At 44.3% G+C, this 14,713-nt stretch overlaps 1 protein-coding gene and 1 non-coding gene across 3 annotated transcripts in view; both read left to right on the top strand.

The window, feature by feature from the left end:
- PDE10A (phosphodiesterase 10A) overlaps window positions 1-14,713 on the top strand; it is a 566,819-nt gene that overhangs the window by 228,168 nt on the left and 323,938 nt on the right. The gene's annotated exons all lie outside the window — the stretch shown is intronic.
- Window positions 12,553-12,660, top strand: LOC131740291 (U6 spliceosomal RNA). Its single transcript, XR_009330885.1, has one exon. It is a non-coding gene; the product is annotated as a U6 spliceosomal RNA (small nuclear RNA).

Genomic DNA, 14,713 nt, shown 5'->3' with positions numbered 1-14,713 from the left:
CTACAGCAAAAAGAGAACAGGATGAGTTAGTTCATTCAAAATGAGGGAGTACTCACTATGCGTCCATCCTGCAGTAGGGCTGGTGCGGCTGTAACTTTCCAATAAGAGAACACTCATTTCCCTGCCAGAAAAGTTAATTTTGTGAGTTTCACATAAAGGGATCTGAAAGCCGTGGGCGTGTCTTCAGTAGCAGTTTTACCCAATGTATAGAGATATCTTTACTGTCTGCTTCTTACCTTGACCCCTGATAACCAGGTGAAAACAAAATACTGAGTTTTCTGCAGATCTAATTTCTTGTAAAGGTGATAACTCTTTCTGAGCACTTACTACCTACTAGGCATAGTGCTAAGTGTTTTAATGCCTGAACTCATACAGTCCTCACAATAACACCGTGTAGTGTGTCCATCTTGCAGATAAAGAAACTGAGACACAGGAAGGTTAAATAACTCACCCATCGCCACCCTGTTGAAAGTGGCAGAGTTAGGGCTCAGACCAAAGTCTTGGCTTTAGAGGGTGGGCATTTTAGCGCTCTGCAGTGTTTCCTGGCTCAGTAAAGCTTGCATAGAGCTTAGAGAATTATCCCCCAGACACACGCAAACTTTGATCCCACATGACATTTTTCTTGGTTTGCTGTTACTGTTTTAAAGTAACTATTAGGTTTTCTCTTTATGAAATTAATACTTATTGATGGGAGCAGTTCATTTTTCCACTCTTCCAGTTTCTAATGCAAACCCTGGAGCCATTCTTTTCTCTGCTAATTCTCCTCCAGCCAGGCTGGTCTTTGCTGTTCCTCCAACACCCCAGGCAAACTCTGGCCTCAGGACCTGACACCTGATACTTCTGCCCTGCGCCCTCTTCCCCAGATACTCACAAGGCTCCCTCCTTCAACCCCTCCATCTCTGCTCAAATGCCCACTCGGCGAAGGAGGGCCCAGACCCCTCCCCTAACGCTTCAAGCCCCTTCCCGTCATGGCTTTCCTCCGTAGCACGTCCTGCCTGCTTGGCTCTGTTCCTTTACTGTCTGTCTCTCCCAGGGGCTGAGTTTTCCCTGTCATGTTCTCTGTCACGTCTCCAGGCTCCGCAGGACGACGGTTCCCTCTGGGGAGGCGGGGACATAAGGAGGGGACCCCAGCAGCTCCTGGAGTGTGTGGTGGTATTGTGTCGCTGGCTTGGGTACATGAGTTCTGAATTATTGGCTCACATTTTTGTATGCATGCTATAGTTCGGATAATGCAGAAGACACTCTGGGGTCAGAGGAAGTGTTGTATTTGACAAGGGGACCTGAGAATACAGAAGGACTTCAGAGCAAATGTGGTTTTGGGGTTTAGCCTTGTAGAATAAGTGGAACACTGGTAGAAATAGAGGAGGGCTGTGGAAGTGCTAAGAAGGAGGGGTTTCCATTCAGCTTTATCTTTGCTTGGTCTCAGGACTACCTACCTTTTTTTTTTTTTTTTTAACCCAGTCTTGAGTTTTGAGTGGGCTTGGGTTTTTTTTTTTTTGGTCATCTTTTAACTGGAGTGCATCTTCTAATAATTTTTTCAAAAACGTATACAGGTGTCATATTTATTGACAATATACACACATAACTCTCTCTCTCTCTCTCTCTCTCTCTCTCTCTCTCTCTATATATATATATATATATATATATATATATATATAGTCTATCAGTTGCCTTCAAAACACAGCTTGACTGTATAGATCATTCTATCACAAACAACAGAAATTGCCCCACTGTCTGCAGCTTGTGATGTTATCTAGAAGCCTGAAGCTAGTCTGGTTTGCCCTTAAAAGAACCTTAGACTTTTTTCTGCCGGATAATCCACTGCAGGCATGGCTGTCTGAGAGCAGCTATGAACACTTTCACTATTTGCTCTCCCCTTGACAATTTCTTCAAAAGGCCCACCTCTGAGGCACTCATCAGTGTAGAGCTTGCTGAGCGTATGATTTGGATCTACTTAAATCAGAGGTTGATTAAGACTCTGGTTCCGTTAGTACAATGATCACCAGGAACTGTGGACCCACGTGGCGGGCCCGCGGGAACCCCAATTAGGTGAGTATCGGGTTACTGCCCTCCAGTGGTAGGAGCAGGTGGTGATTATTTATTACTTTGTTATTATCTTTAAGTGTCTCCTAACACGATCCTTTTTTAAAAATAGATTTCCAACTCTCCATATTTGAAGAGCCTGCTTTAATTAATTTATCCAAATATTATAATGTTTTATCTCTTCCTGTCTATAAGTTAGAAGGTAAAATCAGGATGAACAAAATCTGTTATATTTTGGGTATTTTCCATCTGAAGAAGGTTGATATTCAGTTTTACTGAAATTAAATTTTCACTGGAAAGCTTTAAATACATCCATTTTTTCCTGATCTCTCTTTAATTAGATTCATTCCAAATGACAGGTCTTCGTCTTTTACGCTAAATGTTTATAACGCTTACATAATATAAATTAGGCAATAAAGAAAGCAGAGTCTCGAAAACCAAGGCATCAGACACCAGTCGTGCCCCATAGATGTTTGGTCCAAGAAGTGGTCTGAGTCTCCTTCGGGGATGTCGTTGCCTTTGGATGTCGCACACAGCCTCTGCAGGTCAAGGCCACCGTTCTCTGTTTTTATTCCAGGGTATTTTACAGTTTTATGTATCTTACCTTCACTTTGCGTGGCTTAAAATGCATTTTTGCCTAAAGATGCTACCATTGCAACATCCCTCTTCTTTTTACCCCTCCAACTTCTCCAGTGTTCTCACAGTCACTATCATATTACCATCTTGGGGGCCGTTTTTTCTCGTGGTGAACACTGGTGTGTTGGAATTGTGAATGGACCCTTTGTCTTCAAACCATCACATTTCTCAAAATGTGTATTGTTTCTGGCAAACTCCAAGTGGAGGCAGGAAAGCTAATCTTTGTGCTGGGCCAGTGCCATGCACGCACTCTTCACCTCTGAAGGGCGGGGTGAACCCAGCTATGAACTAGATAACGTTTGTGGCCTCTTCTCCCGGCGCGTGTGCAGATCTGTGCGTTTCTTCTCGTGCCCCAGAAGCTGCTCCAAAGGTGCTTAGAAGAATAGCTGGATAAAGTGAAAGTGATGGCGTGGACTCTGACGGGAAGCAAGCGGGAAACAGCGCCAGCTGCTCTGAGGGCTTCTGGAGGCTCCGCGAGGGGATAACCGTTATTTCTGGGTGCTGGGCATCAGCAGAAAGCCTGCCCAAGCAGTGTTCTGGAAACTGCCCTCTCTCATCACTGTCTTATCCCCTGAGAAATGCATGTGTTAGGGGTAGGCGGGGGTTCCTTGAACTGTTGGATTTTTGCCTGGTTTTCTGCCGAAGACTAAGGCCTAGTTGTCTGAGAAGAACAAAAATGTAAATCCCTTTTGGTTTTTTCTCTCCCCTCATCTCAGTTTTGCAAACGTACAAAGCAGCTTTGAATTTTGGTCTTTGCAGCAGCATAAGATGAAAAGCAGCTGGACAAAATAAAATGTCTTCATTTTTCTTTGGAAACAAGGATTATTCAGGTTATGTTTCATTAAATAAACAAACAGACTAAGATTTGTCCTTGCAGTGATCAAGTGATTGGACAAGAAAGCAGATGATTTATTCATCTCTTTTATAATTTTTGATCTCCTGGCCCCCTTCCTCCTATCTGTTCCCTTCAAATTTCCATAAACACTTTGAATTCTTGCGTGTACCACTGTGGCTTCAGCCTTAGGAAAATAAGCAGTGAGCTGGCCCGCTCAGGACACACTCCCAGGGCTATCTGTCAGTTTGGGGCCGGCTTTCTTGTAACGATGCCTTCCTGGACCCTGAACTCGGTTCAGGGAGAGGAAGGAAGAGGAATAGGCACCGAGAATTGCCTTTTGTAAAACATCCCTGGGCCCCTGGCAAGGCCCCTTGTCTTCAGCAGGCGTGAGTTGCACACACGGTTCACTGGGGGTGCTCTGTGGTCTGGGTTCTCTGACAAGCTCTGCATGCTGACCTCTGATGTGAGCTCCTGAGGAGGAGTCATGACACAAAGGTAAGTAAAATTTGGCTGCGCCGTTAGTATGTGGTTTGGAGGAGGAAACTCGTGTCAATTCTCAAGAACTCTCCTCTGTGTTAGTCACTGGTCTCCTGCGGTCAGTGCTTGTGTCTGAGGTCAGCCCTCAGCTCATGCGTGGTGGGGTCCAGCGTATCGTCATCACAGCCGGGGAAGCGTTTCCCGTCCAGAGCAGGGCCCACAGGGCAGACTCGGGCCGGAGGCCGGGTGGAGGTGCCCTCCTCCTCCTCCTCTTCCTCCTCCTCCTCAGAAACACCCTTTCCCTCGGCGATCCAGTGACACAGTGGTGAATCACGTTTCATTCTCCCTAGGCTTGCCCACCTGTCCTTGGGGTGCTTTCTGTTTTGTTGGTTTGGAGCACGTTTGGGCTTCTCTGTAATCTCCAGTTTGGTCACGAACGAAGCGGAGCCCTGTTCCCAAAGGGCAATTTCAGCTTGTTTTCCTTTACTAGGCAACGGTGCTTATGAAATACTGTGCTGTGTGTTCAGCTCAGCGGGGGGACGTCCTCTGTTAACCTATGCCCTGATGTCAGGAGGGCCGGGTTCGCCCAGGGAAGCTGATTCTCAGGCTGTGTGGGATCTAACCACTGGATACCCCAGCCCTGCTCTTACAAGCGAATCAGCAAAGGTTACTGGTCCAGCGTCCTTCTAACTTGCAACCACCGGGCTTTTGCCACCCTCCGCCCGCCACCTCTCTCCCCATGCTTAGCTCCGTGGTCACCGCTTCAAGTTTTGGCTGACAATGCTTAACTTATATTATTTGGGAACTCGTTTATCTTGCTTATCACCAGTGTAAAATTTTGAATATTTTCATCTAACTGTTGAGGATAATTCTTTTCCCCAGGAAAAAACTTTTTTGTTCGCTCATTATATTTTTCCCAACGTTAAGGTGTTTTCCAGTTCTGTAAAAAATATTTTTCAATTTATATATTTGATTGCTTCAGGGAATAGAGGACTGCTGGACTTCCTTTATCTTCCTCCCTCTTTCCCTCCAAGGGCTGGAGAGTTGCAGGGCGTGAACATTCTTGTGGGATGAGTTGCCTTTGTTCGTTGAAACCCTGGAAATTTATCCTGTAAACGATGTGACTCCTTGGTTCTTCCTTCCCCTGCCTTGCATGTGTACTGAAACACAATATATTATATACTTGGGGCTTCCCTGGTGGCGCAGAGGTTAAGAATCCGCCTGCCAGCGCAGGGGACACGGGTTCAAGCCCTGCTCCGGGAAGATCCCACATGCGGCGGAGCAGCTAAGCCCGTGCGCCACAACTACTGAGCCTGCGCTCTAGAGCCCGCGAGCCACAACTACCGAGCCCACGTGCCGCAACTCCTGAAGCCGGCACGCCTAGAACCCGTGCTCCGCAACAAGAGAAGCCGCCGCAATGAGAAACCCTTGCACCGCAACGAAGAGCAGCTCCCGCTCGCTGCAACTAGAGAAAGCCCGCGCGCGGCAACAAAAACACAACGCAACCAAAAATAAAATTAATTAATTTTAAAAAATTCTCTTTAAAATATATATATATATTATATACTTGTCTGTATTAAATCAAGTAGAAATAGAGCTGTTATTCGTAAGACCATGTCCTCTTGGCAGGGAGCGTGAGCCTCTGAAGAAGACAGGCTGTGCTGATGTAACTCAGCTTCTGTAGCTGGTACCAGGTAGACGGGATCCTTCAAAATCACTGCACTCACAGCCAGGCCCTTCACCGGACAGATAGAGAAACTGCCACATCGCATTTTGCGGACGATGGCATGGAGCTGCAGATGACACGTCAGACACATGTGGATGGTCAGTCGTGGCAGAAAGAGTGTGTCTGCGGGAAGCAGCAAAGCAAGAGCGTGGGGGTAGAAAGGTGGTGGCAGGGGACGCCTTCAGTCAAACACTAAGAGGAAGGGATAAATAAACACGGTTGGTTTTTCCAGCAACTACTGAAAAGCAGTGGCAACGTTAAGAAAATGGGCGTGGAGAAGCAGCCGCGTGCTCTAGGGTAAACTGTAAGCAGTTCCTCCCGCCGCAGCTGACCGCACGGGTCTCCTGGATGCCACAGGAAATGATCTTAAATGAACAGCCTAAAACTGCTCGGTCTCCTCCGCCCCTGAAGCGGGACCCTGCATCTGCTGTGTTGCGAAAGACGACACTGGAATCTGACGTTGTCTCCGTGAATGATCAGCAGTCTCCCGGCTTCCGAGTGTTTAACCCGCTTGACTGCGCGCCCTGTCATTTTCACTCTGCGTTGCCTTCTACCTAATTGTTGGTAATACAAGTAAACCTCATTTGATTATAGCCGTTTCCCAGTAAATGTGGAAATTTGAACAAACTTCCGTTAATTTCCCTTGTAAGTGTAGCTTAGAGGAATTATAAGGACCTGGTAGGCGTGATAAAAGAAACTTTGAAATTACACTTGGCATATTCAAAGGCTAAATGACTAGATGGATCTCATGAAGATATCAGAAAGAAACACTGCCGTTTCAGGTTTGTAAAGACAAGACTACAAGCCTGATTTTTAGCTAGTCTTTTTTCTAACAGACTAGTTGTTTACCTATCCGTCTATCAGAATGATGGTAATAGGAATAATAATTTAATTTTGCATCTGTATAGCTCTTCTAATTTTCTCGCCGTACTTTCACATCTGTGACGCTCTTGGTCTCAAACTGGCCCTGAGGAGAGCAGGAAAGATTTCATTAGCTCATTTTATAGATGAAAATTCTGAACCCCTGGGATAGTAGACTTAGAGACTTCTAGTGTCTTTTTCAATTCCAACATCATAATGCTATGAGTTTAAATAAAACTACAGTTTTGCATAATGAGTATGCCGGGAAGTCTGCCAGCGTCCTCCTAGTGTGACCCTGTGTGTGCACACAGGCAAAGGTCATTTTATATGTAATGCTTTGCCGACTAATCTTCAAACTTTTATTTTTGATGAACTAACTACACGCTACAAACTTTAAGCCTGTAGCATACACGGAGAAACCTGAATAGTCCTGATGCTGGAATAGCTTACGTAGTTCACGGCATGCATTTCTCAGTGACATAAAGTTCCTTTTTTTTTTTTTTTTCCAGCATCTCTCAGAGGAATTTTATTATCTGAATAAAATTCACAGACTGAACTCCAAGGGAAAATAAAAAAATAATCAGACCCTTATTTTATTCCTTGTCTGTTCATACACCTTCAAAACTGGCTTAAAAATGTTTAAGTAATCAATTTGAGGCAGCTAATCAGAAACAGCATTTGTGTTGCAAACAAAGCTCAACATAAGATAGTTAAAATTCAGGTCCTACCTTACTTCTCTGGAAGAGGCTAGAAGTCATGTACTCATTTCCCTGCTGTTTCTAAGATATAGAATTTAACGTATGGAATTGTTAACAGCTATAGCAAAATATGCTGTATTTTGCTCACTGGGAGATTCAGAATCTGCACAGCCCACCGGGGGCTTTTGAGGGTGATGGACACAACTTCCACCCGTGCCCTTGTGAGCAAATCCCTCCGCCGAGTGTGACCAATTGTGGCAGAGGACAGTGAAGGCTCAGTCTCCTTGCAGGATGTGTCATGTGATAAATGAAAGGACTCAGAGCTCTTTACATACTAGACAGTAAGCGCTCACCCCCATCTCCTGAGAAAGCAAAGGAGAGAGAAAGCAAGGGGAGAGGTGGACAAAGGAGAAATTGGGGGTTCTCTAGAGTGAATCTCAGGTATTGTGATTGCGGTCCGGGTGAGAGTTCCACAGCCTCGCTTGCTGGGGACACTCACCTCTGCTGAACCGCCACAGCCCGTGTGATGGTGGCTCTGGCCACGCCTGCTTTGAAGTCATAGCTGTGTATTTATCCCCTGCCCCGGCTGGATTGTCTGTAACCGCGGACAGGAGGTGGAGGGCTAAGCATTCACGTTATTGTCGAAAGCAGAGGGCGATGGGGCTGTGTTCACGTTTTGTTTATATTGGATTGAGAGGAATTATGGTGTCGAATTCAAGCAAAAATCCTGTCCAAATTAAGCTTCTGGGTGGAAAATAAAGATTTATTTATTCTGGAACAAATTTCATGAAAGGATTCATGAGATCGGTGGGCCACATTGTTTTACCTGCGGAGGTGTGGCATGAGGTGAACTGATTTAACAGCATGCTCAGCAGAAGTAAAGACCCTGAACTTTGTATATGCCAGACTCTGCAAGTGTCTTACCTTACCTGGTATTGTTCTGGCATGAATATGAGTACAAATGAACCCTCTAACACTTGTGTCATAGTTATAAACCAGTGGGGCAGGGTTAGGTCGAAGGGAGCCACCTTCTATTTTTCACAGCTAATGGTAAATGGGTAAATGTAGCAAGAAACCCATCATATTTGCTTTATATCACAGCACCGGACATGCCTTGGAAATAGATTTCCATAAAGTTCATCCAATTTCAACATGAGGTTAATCTGGTAGAATTACCTGACGTAATGACGTAAATAATTCCTTACCACTCAAAAAACTGCGGGGAAATATATTTGATGAAATATATAAATTTGTGGTTTAACGCCCATATAAGAAATCACCTTGGAATCCCTAGGTTTAGAAGGAGTGTAATGCCACGAGAACTGTAATTTAAGCACCAACAGTTTGTAGTTTGATGTGACAAGATTGTACTCCGTGGTCCTTAGAGGAAATTTTTAATGGCTTTAGTAATTTTATTAGAGTCTCAGCTTCTCTTAATTTATACATTAGTATCTTTTTGTATAGACTCTACTCGCTGTATGCTATTTAAAACAATCAATGAATTAATGAAAAGAAGGAGTGCAAAAATGTAAGAGATGGGTGATATTTGTGGACCAGTGAATCTACAAATGGGTCTCGCATGCTTACTGGGTGTGAAGTGTGTGAATAAATGTGGTAGAGGAGGTCAGTGAATGTCCTTCTTGTTCTGTTTATTTTTCCTGCAAAGAAGCTGTTTACCGGAAAAAGCATCTGGATTCTGTGGCTTTGTAATTCACTGTGGACCACTGATGGCGTCTGGAACCACTTATGATGTCGGTGTGTAAGTGGCATTGAGAGTACGGGCAGGAATGAAGGGTGACAAAAAAGCCTCTCCAGAGCAGCTGGGAAGTTCAGATCTCCCATTCTTAGAACATTCTCTTGGGTTTCAATTCACACCCCAAGGTATCATTTACCTGGAAGCACATAAAAAACAGTACAGTGTTTTCAAGTTAAGAAGTAATGAATTGGCTTGGGGATGAAATCATTTCTTACCAACCACTTAAATCAGATATTTTTGAAGTGTACCTTCTAGCTCAAGGTTCAGAGGAAGTGATAAAATGCATTGAATCATAAACCCTTCACACTAGAGATTGGTCTCAGCCAGGGCAAAAAAGCCGTTGCAACTTTGCCCTCCTCTTCCACCCAACAGGGGCCCAGCTCTAACCCCAGCAAGTGCAAGGCAACCCACTTTATTTTTGAATATCTCAATTTGAATTAGAAAGTCCTTTGTAATGAGTCAGTCTCTCTCTCTCCATTTAACTTTTCTTAATCCTCTGCATTGAAAAATGTCTAATATATTGCTGTTCTGTGTGATGTTCTAAATTTTTAAGACTACAGACAGTCCCCGGATTATGATGGTTTGGCTTACCATTTTTCGGCTTTACAGTCATGTGAAAGCAACACGCATCCAGTAGAAACAGTCCTCCGCATTGTGGATGTTGACGTTTTCCAGGCTGGTGACACGTGGCGTCGTCCTCTCTCGTGACGCTGGGCAGTGTCAGTGAGCTGCGGCTCCCAGTCGGCCCCGAGACCATGAGGGTCAACGACCAGTACACTTGACAGCCATTCCGTTTTTCCCTTTCAGTACAGTGTTCAGTAAATCACACGAGATAGTCAACACTTATCATAAGACAGGCTTTGTGTTCGGTGATTTTGTCTGGCTGCAGGCCATTGTAGGTGTTCTGAGTACATTTAAGGCAGGCCTGGCTAAGCCATGCTGTTCAGTGGGTTAGGTGTATGAAATATATTTTCGACCCGATGGTATTGTCAAATGATCATGGGCTTATCAGGACGTGGCCCCTTCGTAAGTTAAGGAAGGTCTGTAGTGACAGATACCCATACTCTCCCTGTGATTGCTCTTTGCCAGTTTCGAGACTCTGCATCAACACAGCCAGTGACCTCCGTAGACCTTGGAACTGAGAACGATACTGCGTAAGTGGCCTGGCCAGAGCAGAAGATTGGTTGAGACAGTCTTCCGTTTCTTGAGACTGGACTTGCATTTATTCATCCTAAAATTGTATTACAGCTCCCTACCTCTAACCAGTCACATCACATCATCTACTGATTTTCTGTGATGGAAGTGAGGACTAACTCTCGTGACACTCCCTCCCGCCACGCACCCCCTTGAGCTCAGCGTGCGGAGATCACATTTACTGGCTAAAGTGGTGGCATCTGCGTTATTTGGTCCATGGGAATATTCCTCATGCCTGAGCCAAATAGGGTACCTGGATTCCATTTTTTCTCTTGCATCACTTTTATTTTCCCTTCAATTACTATTAACCTTGTTTTATGGGTGCTTTGTTTTTGAGCTATATCTTAGTTTGGATTTTTTTTTTTTTTCTCCAGATGCTCTAACAGATTTGTCACAGCTAACAGTACAGTTTCCAAATTTATTCCAAACATGTTTAAAGCACGGTACTAGCTCGGCGGTCTTTTCTCTTGGAGCGCTCCTCCACCACCTTTAGCTCTGACCCACCAGAAGGGCTACATCTGTTGCACGCCTGCTGCCCCGGGAGCCCCTGTCATCATCAACCTGGGACAGACCTTGGGAGCTCCCACTGTCTCGTGTTTCTCTTTTCCTTGGTTTGCTCCCTCACTTTGTCAGAGCCCATCGTCTAGTGACTTTCTGACCAAGGGTACCTGGGAGATAAACATTTTGAGGCTGTGTATGTCTAAAGATACCTTTTTTCCTCCCTCCATGATATTTTCAACGGATACAGAATTCCAGGTTGAAAATCCTTTTTCATCTGAGTTCTGCACACTTCGCTCCACTGTCTTCTAGTGTCCAGTAACGTTCTTGAGGAAGAGAACACCATTCTCCTTCCCTTTCCTTTGTTTGTGGCCCCTTTCTCTGGGAGCTCTTGGGCTCTGCTCTGGATCTCCACTGATAATAAATTTCACAATGATGTGTCTTGGTCTCTTTAAATTTATTGTTCCAGGCATGTGATGTACCATACAGTACAGAGACTTGGATGCTTCAGCCCTCGGTTATTTTCCTGTATTATTTCTTTGATAATTTCTTCTGTTGTTGTTTCTGTGTTGAATTAATCCTTATACTTTCTTATCTTTTCTCTTCTTTTGCTATTTTTGTATTTTTGCTCTACTTTCTGAGAGAGTTCTTCAGTTTTATCCCTGAAATTCTCCACTGACTTGTACCGTTTTTAATATTCTATTTTTAATTTCTAAAAACTCTCTTCTCTAGTCGTTCATTTTATCGCATTCTTTTTACCATGAATGTAATATATTTTCTTCTCTTTCTGAGAATATTATAGTATTAAGAACTTTTTTCTTCCCTGTGTGGTCTCTTTCCAAGGTTCTTTTAACTGTTTATTATTTTAGCCTCAGTCTTCTGTGTTGGAAGCTTTCCTTGACTATTGTATTATCGTTTATCATCCTTTCCCACTAAAGAGTGAGGCACTAAAAGCCAATAGAAAGCTCCAGCGAAGTGGGGAGGAGAGTCAGCGATTTTGGTCTGGTGAGCTTGCTGTAGAGTGACTGCCTAGGGAGACCCTCACAAACGTCAGAACGTGTAGGTCTTTTCCTTGGTACCGTTGGGTTTCTTCTGGGAAGAGCACTCCCGTGTCTCGCCGGGGCAGGCCTGGGGCAGGAGGATACCCCTGGAAGCGTACACTCTGGCAGCAGAATGCAGGGAGGCAGTCGGGGCAATGGTGGGTACCTTACAGTCTGAAATGCTGACATGCTGATTCTCACTGTGTTCCTTTCGTTCTAGAGCTTCAGCTCTGCCCTCCTGTACGTACAGTGTTCTGAGTCCTCTCTCCAGTCAGTGTTTCTGAGTTTAGAGTCTCTCTGGTGTAGTTTGTCCCGAGAATAAATCTCCTCTTTCTTCTAGGGATGGGGGTAAGTACCTGAGGGTCTAGACTCTCAATGTAAGGCTTTCAGTCCAACCCCCCTTGTTTAAATCAATGTCTCAATTCTTAGAAATATGTCCTTATCACAGCTTCCATCTGAAAATTATGGAAAATTCACAGCAGGACCTAAAAATCTTGCTGTGTCCCCACTGGCTTGGCTTTGAGAGTGGGAAAGATGCTGGCCACGCACGGAGAATGATGATAGAACGTGTGAGAGTCAGGGTGCGAACGTTAAGGGAGAGCTTCCCTGAGCGTGCGGGAGGCAGCACTGGGCCTGAACAGTGGCTGTTAGAGCGTCTGGTGGACCCGGGATAAATACGCTGGATCCCCAAGACAGAGAGTGAGAACGCTCGTCACTGTAAGCGTAACACAGACGGCTTTACTTTCATACATTTGTGTTAAGGAATTTCCTCCAAGGATTTACTTTCAGTGCTTGGTTTGGCAGGACAGTTACTAAAATTGGGAACTATACAGAGGAGATTAGCATGGCCCGTGTGTGAGGGTGACCAGTAAATTTGTGCCATATTTTACATTTTCAAAGAAATTAACTCAAAATTGATCAAATACCTAAACATATGAGCTAACACTATAAAACTCTTAAGAAAAAAATAGAGGAGAAAAGCTTTATGACATTGGATTTACAGTGATTTCCTGGGCATGACACCAAAAGCATGGACAACAATGGCAAAAAGGAAGGGATAAGTTGGACTTCATCAGAATTTAAAACTTTTAATTCTGGCCACAGTAAAAAGAGTGAAAAGGCAGCCCACAGAACGGGACAAAATATTTGCAAATCATATATCTGATTACGACTGATATCCAAATTGTGAAAAGCACTCCTACAACTCAGCAACAACAAAAAACAACCTGATTAAAAAATGGGCAAAAGACTTGAATAGACATTTATCCAGAGAAGATATACAGATGTCCAGTAAACACATGAAAAGATGCTTAACATCACTAAGCATTAGAGAAATACAAATCAAGACCACAATGAGATACCACTTCACATCCCTTAGATTGGCTATTCTAAAAAAAAAGGGTGGGGGAAACAAAATAACAAGTGCTGGTGAGGATATGGAAATATTGGGCCCTTGTGCATTGTTGGTGGGGATGTAAAAATGATGCAGAAGCTGTGGAAAATAGTGCAGTGATTCCTCAAAAACGTAAATGTATAACGATCATATGATCCAGCAATTTCACTTCTGGAAATGTACCCCAAAGACGTGAAAGCAGGAGTTCAGAAAGATAGTTGTATATCCATATTCACAGTAGCATTATTCACAATTGCCGAAAGGTGGAAGCAGCCCAGGTGTCCATCCGGAGATGAATGGATAACAGAATTTGGTATATCCACATAGTGGAATATTATTCAGCCTTAAGGAGGTAGGGAATTCTGACACATGACGACAACATGGGTGAACCCTGGGCATTATGTCAAGTGAAATAAACAAGTTACAAAAAGACAAATACTGCATGATTCCACTTATATAAAGTTCCTAAAGAAGTCAGATTCACGGAGATGGAAAGTGGAATGGGGGTTTCCAGGGCTCCGGGTGGAAAGGATGGGGAAGTAGTTTTTAATGGGTACAGAGTTTTAGGTTGGGAAGTGAGAAGGCTTGGAGATGGATTGTGGTGGTGTCTGCACACCAGTGCGAATGTACTTAATGCCACAGAACCAAACACTTTAAAAAGGTTGAAATGGTAAAATTTTATGACAAAATGTTATGCATATGTACCACGATAGAAAAAAAATTTTAAATCAGGAATAGCCATTAAAAAGAAAAGATTTGTGTTCACAGATATTTCATCTCACTCAAATGTTCAAAACCATCTTTTTTTTTTTTTTTCTTTTGGCTGCGTTGGGTCTTCATTGCTGCGCACGGGCTTTCTCTAGTTGCGGCGAGCGGGGGCTGCTCTGTTGCGGTGCACAGGCTTCTTTTAAAATTTAATTTTATTATTATTTTTCAAACATCTTTATTGGTGTATAATTGCTTTACAGTGGTGTGTTAGTTTCAGACGTAGAGAATGGACTTGAGGACACGGGGAAGGGTAAGGGTAAGCTGGGACAAAATGAGAGAGTGGCATGGACTTACATATACCACCAAATGTGAAATAGCTAGCTAGTGGGAATGAGGTGCGCAGGCTTCTCATTGCGGTGGCTTCTCTTGTTGTGGAGCACGGGCTCTTAGGCGCGTGGGCTTCAGTAGTTGCGGCACGCGGGCTCAGAAGTTGTGGCGCACGGGCTTAGTTGCTCCGCGGCATGTGGGATCTTCCCGGACCAGGGATTGAACCCGAGTCCCCTGCATTGGCAGGCGGATTCTTAACCCCTGCGCCTCCAGGGACGCCCCCAAAACCACCTTAGTGCTTCCTCTCCCTTACTTTTCTTCATGACAGAATTCTCTTTGTCTCCTTTTTCCTAAATGCAAGGAAAAGAACTGTCTTCCCTCCTTTCCTGAGGCGTAACATCTTACTCCTTCATCCAGTTCCCTCACACAGGGGCCAGGCTCTGAACCCTGGTTGCTTGTCCGTAAACGTGAGGCCCTGTCACCGTCAGCTTCTTATCCCCTTAGTAAAGCCCAGCTCCGAG

The sequence above is a fragment of the Kogia breviceps genome, chromosome 13 (assembly GCF_026419965.1).
Source record: "Kogia breviceps isolate mKogBre1 chromosome 13, mKogBre1 haplotype 1, whole genome shotgun sequence".
In the NCBI taxonomy this organism is placed as follows: domain Eukaryota; kingdom Metazoa; phylum Chordata; class Mammalia; order Artiodactyla; family Physeteridae; genus Kogia; species Kogia breviceps.
This window is presented reverse-complemented; position numbering and strand designations above follow the sequence as displayed.